Raw genomic sequence first — 6,965 nt, forward strand, 5'->3', positions numbered from 1 at the left:
TGCAAGCGTTTGCATGTGTGTGTGTGTGTGTGTGTGAGTGTGTATTTGCGTGTGTGTGTTTGCTCGTGTGTGTGTTTGTGCGTGTGTTTATGAGTGTGTTTGTGTGTGTATATGCGTGTCAGCATGCGCGCGCGCGTGTGTGTGTGTGTTTTATATGCATGCCCTGGCAGAGACGAAACGTGTGAGTGGGTTTGAATGTATTCTTGTGCATTTGCACGTATGTGAGTGTTTATGAGTTCAACTGTATCTTTGTATGTGTGCGTGTGTACATTTGCCCGTTCTCTTGAGAGTATTTGTGTGTGTGTGTGTGTGTGTGTGTGTGTGTGTGTGTGTGTGTGTGTGTGTGTGTATGTGTGCATGTGTGTGTGTTTGTGTGTTTGTGTGTGTATATATGTGTGCATGTGTGTGTGTGTGTTTTGTTGGGTGTTAATGCAAATAGGAAGTCTCCCACGTGGTATTACATAGAACATGTTAAATGATTCTATATGAACGTTCCCATCCAGCAGATTCTACAAATTCATTATTCAATTACCTACCAGGAATATTATAATAGTCTTGGGCTGTGCGGTTGTTATACAGTAGTGGAAAACTGTAATGTGTCTTTTAAGTTCTTAGTAAAAATTTACGGCACTTGCAACACAAATATGACATATTATAAGTGACGAAGATTAGAGGTGTTACTCAAGAGTAACATACAAAGAAAAGAAAAGAAGGGCAGATGAGGACGATAGAAACTTGAAAAAAGAAAAGAAGGAGCAAACCACACCAGAGCACCAGCTAACCACCCACATAATGGGTCTCAAAAGACATACAAAGATATGATAAAATGGAATGAGATAGATGTGACAAGTGGTGATATGATGAAATTAGATAATGTAAGACACAGTTAAGTGAAATAATAATATGATAAGTAAAGACAAACTTCATAGGTTTCTTTTGCGTATTCACAGACAAGGGAACAAAGAAACGAAAAAGAGAAAGAAAGGACACCCCTTCCCCCCTCAGCCCCCCAAAAACCAAAACCAAAAACAAAAAACAAACAAACAAACCCCATCAAAACAACAAGAACAAAAAACAAGCAAAAACAAAACAAAGAAAACAAGGTGAAAACAAAAATAAAACAAACAATAATACAAACAAACAAATAAAAATCCAAAGTAAAAGAATAAAAACGAATTTTTAAAAAAGAAAGAAAAACACACACAAATCTCGGATATAGTCTCTCACGTTCTCTGGAAACCTCACAAATTCCTCTATGCATAGCTGTTGTAAGCTTTCAGCGCTACACACAATTATAGCCGCGGTTCATCGATCACACGGTAAGTAAACAGACAGATTAATTGTAGTTTGATGTCGTACTCACCGGAACGTTGCCCGTGCCTCTGTCTGTCTTGCAGCTATTTGACTCTTTTTCTCTCTATTCTCACTTTCTGTGTCTCTTTTTCTCTCTGGTCCTCTCTCCTTCTTCTCTGATCCGTTTCTCTTCAACTCTCGGAGCCCACTGAGTGCGAGCGTTACTGTAGTAGCACACGATGAGGAGACAGGCACGCGCACTCGTTGCCTGTCGTTAGCGCATGGGTAAAGTTATCCGCCCCTGCTCCAATACGGCTTGGCAGTTACCCGCCCCTGCTGCTAACTGTACGGACTGGATGGAGAGTTGTCCTTTCCTTGTACTGAACTGAAGGGTGGTGCCGGACTCTGAGAGCAGTTGGCGCCACTAGAACTTGATGGAGAGTGATCTACTTGAACGAGATTCTGTGTCCCATTGAGCTCTTCTTCTTGCACACCCGCCCCCTTCCCCTCCATTCAGCCCATCGTGCCACCCTACCTCCGAAATTGTTTTTCCCCCACTTGTAAAATCTCCACCCCCCCCCCCCCCCCTCTTTTTTTTCTTATTGTAACGTCCCATTCCAAGGCTGCCGTTATGAGATTGTTGTGCTCTTTTTTTTTTTCATCCTTTCTTTCTTTTCGCCTTCTTTGACGGACTTTGAGTTGAGAATAGCCATTGTCATCTCCCTCTTTTTTTTTCGTTTGGGGGGGGGGGGGGGGGTCTACTTGAGTCTTCTATTTGAAACTTACTTGACCCACTACTTACATCCGGTGTCTCCATTTTCTCTGGGGTGACAGGTGGATCGTTGTGACGGCATGCGAAAAAGACACTTTTAACTTATAGTTTAAACAATAGGGGCTCAAGTAGACTTTTACACTTTGTACGCTATTTAATGATGTTCACCAGCGATTTTGGTGTAGAGGCTAAGCGCTTTGCTGTCGCATACAGGATACCAGAGTTCGATTCCCGAGTGGAGAGAACATTCGTATCGAGTATCTCAGTTTTTCTAAAGGGATGTTGTATCCCCATCAGCCCTGGTTGGCCCTTACAGGCAGGGTCGGAAGCCCGCCTCCTAATTGATCTAAATTGTGTCGATGGAGGTGCAAAAATACCAACATTAGATTTTTTTAAAAATACCACGGTGCTTCAAAAAAGTCTGTTGTTTTCATTTCTCAAATGCAACTAAATTTTTTTTATTGTTCTTACTTTCCGTCGCATTTCTTAGCCAAATTAAATCGGAAAGAAAAATTATATTATTGACCGGGGAAGTTCTTTATCAATAGTCTCAAAGGAATCAAATAATTACTGATCTCGAGGTGTGAGGCCTTAATCGGGAAGGGAAAGAAACATGTATTGTTTGTACAAGTTGTCTCACTTTTGATTGTAAAGTTGGCTTGTACCGGCCTGTGGGATGTAGAAGTTAGTCCCTCCGCTGTAGCACATAAAAGACGTGAATTAGATTCCCGCGTAGGGAGAATTTTTTATCGGGAAAATTTATTCGGTCTAGTTTCTGGGACGTTGTATCCCTTTCAGCCCGGGCTGGCCCTGAAAGGAAAGGCCGAAGCCTGCCCCCTAAGCAAGCTAAATTGTGCCGATTGTTAATCACTTACATAAAAGAATATTAATTTTGTTTTGTCTTTAGTATAGTTTAGGTTTAGGGTCCTTTTCCACTCTGTAAGTTTGTTTTTTAAAGGTTGAATCTCAGATTATTATTTTTTTTTTAAATCTTTCTCCGAACTGACCCATCAAATTGGAATAAGAGCCATGAAAGCTTCCATAATCAGTTTAGGTGGAAGAACACCCCATTAATGGGTTCGAAGCAGGGTTGTCCGTTTCGTAGTCCAAGTTGATGCATTTGCCAATTGAGCTAATTGTGCGGTGGTTGTGTTGTCCGTTTTTCGATAACCGGAGATGAGAAAACAGGCCAATTTAGGCGAAAAGTGAGAGGCGCACAGAGACCACTCTCCATCACAGGGGACGTTATTCGACTGAGCACCGCAGGGGCGGTAAGCCAGGGCAAAATTGTGCGACTTAGTTGGAAGGCAGTAATAGTAATATTCATATAGAATGGTGTTTCTGTTAAAGTTTATTTTTGGTTTGTGCGTTGTTTTTTTCTGTTTTGTTTGTTTTTGCTTTTTTATGTTTTTGCACGCGTCCTCACTCGTTGCGTGTTGAGTTCAAAAATGTTATTCCACGAAGATAGTATGACAAATTTAAACAATTTTTTGGTTAGAAGAATGACTATGGGGAGCAGAGCAGCAGCTGGAACATGTTGTTTCTCCCTGTGATTCCTATCTTCGTGACGAATCCGGTCAATTCCCAAAAAATATATTATTATTATGATAGTATGGGATTTGTAACGAACAATTTTCTGATCCTCAAATGCCACCCCCCCCCCCCCCCCCTCATTTTTCCGGTGGCAACTATCACATATTCAGTATGTTCCTTATGATGGTTACATCAGGGATTATGCTACTTAAAGCGAGATGTGTTACGAATCTTGAAGGGCAACTTCTTTTATAACTGTAAAATGACTTGGATTGCTTCTCACCATTAGTTTGAAATTCTGCCGAAGGCCGCTTTCTTGGTATAGTTGCTCTTTGACGTACCAACATGGAACTTTTCTTGTTTTATGTTCGCCAGATTGCTCATGACTTAATGAAAGGATTTTTAAAAGCTACTGGTATTTTGATGTTGGTGATAATTTGGCCTGAAACCTCTTTAAATTTTTACAAAGAAAATATAAATTGTGGTTGCCATAATCATCAGCCTTTCATAACCCGTACCGTTGTTTAGGCCTCCAAGAAGAATTCTCCATGTACTTCTGACCTGGGCTATAGTCTTCACCTCTGTCCAGCCGTACCCCATCTCCTGTACTTACTTTACTTTTACTTTTTTCTTCCGCATGTACAGGTGGGTGTCGCGGGGAGACACAGGTGACTGTCTGCAGCAAGGCAAGTATAAGTCCCTACTCCACGTACTTCTAGGCCTTTCCTTCTTGGATAATGCTTGTTTTCAATTTTCAGTTTGTTTTCTTAAAGTGTGTCAAGTCACTTATATTTTCTCTTTCTGTTTGTATGTATTTATTTTCTGTTGATCTGTTTGCTTCCATATAGTGGTTCATGTCTAACCGTGAGTGAATGAATTTTTTATGTTTCTTAAGCAACTGTTGGTAAATGCCTGCAGCTTTTTCTAAGTTTGACGTGTAGCTTGCCATATTTCTGATCGATAAAGTAGTATACTGGTGTTGAAAATCCTTGTCTTGGTTTTTGTTCCTATGATTCCTGACTTCCACAGGTTTCTCAGTTGTGAAAAAGCACGCCTTGCCTTGCTTATTCTTGTCTTTACCTCTGTATTTGTTCTTTCAACCTTGTCTATAATGCTACCTAAGCAAGTAAGGGAGTCATCATTCCTCTAATGGTGTTCCCCCCAATGATAATCTGATGGTTGATGATGGTATTGAACCTTAAAATATTGGTCTTGTCTGGATATACTTTAAGGCCTGAGTCGGTGAGATATTTACAAGATCTCTGGTTTCCTCCTTCAACTGTTGGCGACTTTGTGAAAATAAATCAAACTTATCTGCAAATCCAGGGCTACAAGTTGTGCCCATAATGTCCATAGGATTCCAGTCATTCTGTACCCCCCGGGGTGGTACCACTGACTGAAGTGTCTTAAGGCCATTGTAAATGGGCTGATTCATCAATGTCACGCTCATAACTGTGCCTGATCTATAGCAGGGAACTGCTGCTTTTTCTTTGCTAATCCTTACTATTGTCATTTTTTCCTCTACTTCTTTAGTATGTTTGTCACACTCTTGGGACCCACTATTTCTGGGGTGCCTTGACAGTCAAAGCAGACTTTGTGCTGTTGAAGCTAGAGAGGTGAGCAGAATAATCGTAAAAACTCTACTAAAATTAACTGTCATTCTGTGGCCTGTGGTCGTTTCCATGATTCAATCGATGGTAAGCAGAAACTAGTTATGTGGCAATTTACATCCTTGTTTCACCCCGGTGTGTATCTAGAAGCTGCTGGCAAACTGACAGTCGTGGATGACACTGCAACTTGTATCCTTGTAGTGTTCCTGGATTTTGTCTGCCCTTTGAAAGTACCCTGAGTATTATATTCTTAGAGAAATGTCAGCAGCACAGGGCGGTCTTTCACAGGGCTCGCACTGTTGTGTGTGCTACACGTCAGAATACTTAACACATTATGTACAATCATCATCACTACCATGGGCTTGTCTAGAGCGGACATTGACGGTTATGGTATTCTATACATCTCTTTCATTCGAGGGCTCCTATGAAAGAGGTATATTTGTGCACTGGCATCCTCGGCTTTTCTTCACTTTGATTTTTCTGTCACTCTTTATGATATTGTTTTAAAAGTTCTTGTCCTGTACACCTGCCCCAAAGAATTTCAAATGCCGCCTCCTTATTGCCTCTAAGAGTGCACTTTTTATGTTGGCCAATTCCAGTGCTTCTTGGTTCTTCTTTTCTTTCCGTGGTATTTTCAGCTTTCTCCTTATGAACCACATTTCTGTCGCTTCTAATAAATGCACAATAAGAAAAGATAGTCGAAACTATTTAAGTTGATCATCCATTGTCGAGGAAAAGGTGGCGTAATAGACATGTAGTCGTCTTACACAGTAATTACAACGTAAAAAATTGCAAGGGAGGAAATGGGAAGGGGCAGTTTGTGCAGGTGGTTATCGTATATAGGTGGCCCCTTGAGCAGGTTCCGTTGTAACTGGTTTAGTGTAACCTGGATAACTGGCGACGAAGCAGCCGAGATAATAACTGTTGGACCCTCCCAACGGACACTGCAATAACACGCACTCGTGATGTACGGTAAGCAGCCTGTAAAAAAGGTAATCAGCTCATACCTGACGACTGAGAGGAACAGACAGAGAATAATGGTGCCCTGCGGGAGTCATTCAGTGCTAATATGAACAGCAAATCTGTACCAAACAAAAATAGTAGCTGATAGATCCAGATGTCTTCCTACTCGCGAAAACCCTCTTTACAGGGTACGTGTACACAGTGGCGGTGGGTGGACCAAAATTTGGGTGCGGCTTAGGTTGCTTCCAGTTCTTTACCACCAAATAGCAAGCAATAAGAATGAAACAGTGGTGATTTTTCTATAGTTACGGCACCGTAGGCTGTACTATCTTTGGTTCCGGTGAGCCGCGGCAGTTTGAGAACGAGCAGTTGCCTTTGTTTTCCATCTCTTTGTTCTTAGTTAAATTCTTGTTGATGGTGGGGACGAAGCCGATTCACCGCCAAATTTCCTCTAATTAGTTTTCGTGGGATGAAAAAGTTGCCTTACAAGTAGTTCGACCTGATTTATAACTTTTAAATCTCAGCGGCACAAACACAAACATGCACACACAACACTCCAAACATAATACTTATATGAGCTGGATTAGGCCGTGTAGTCGAGTAAGTTGAACGCACCCAACAAAGAACCATTGAGCGCATAGGTATCTGTGTCAGTGGGGGAAAGAGTGTCGTAAACTTTCACCCCATTGTCAGGGCTAGGAGAGCGTGAGCCCTCCGTACAGTGTTATTTTCCCCCCAGTCTTCTACCTTTTTACAAGAAGAGTTTCGTTAAGGACGGACTGTGGGAAAAGGGC

Source organism: Aplysia californica, unplaced genomic scaffold (genome assembly GCF_000002075.1).
Source record: "Aplysia californica isolate F4 #8 unplaced genomic scaffold, AplCal3.0 scaffold00111, whole genome shotgun sequence".
Classification (NCBI taxonomy): Eukaryota; Metazoa; Mollusca; class Gastropoda; order Aplysiida; family Aplysiidae; genus Aplysia; species Aplysia californica.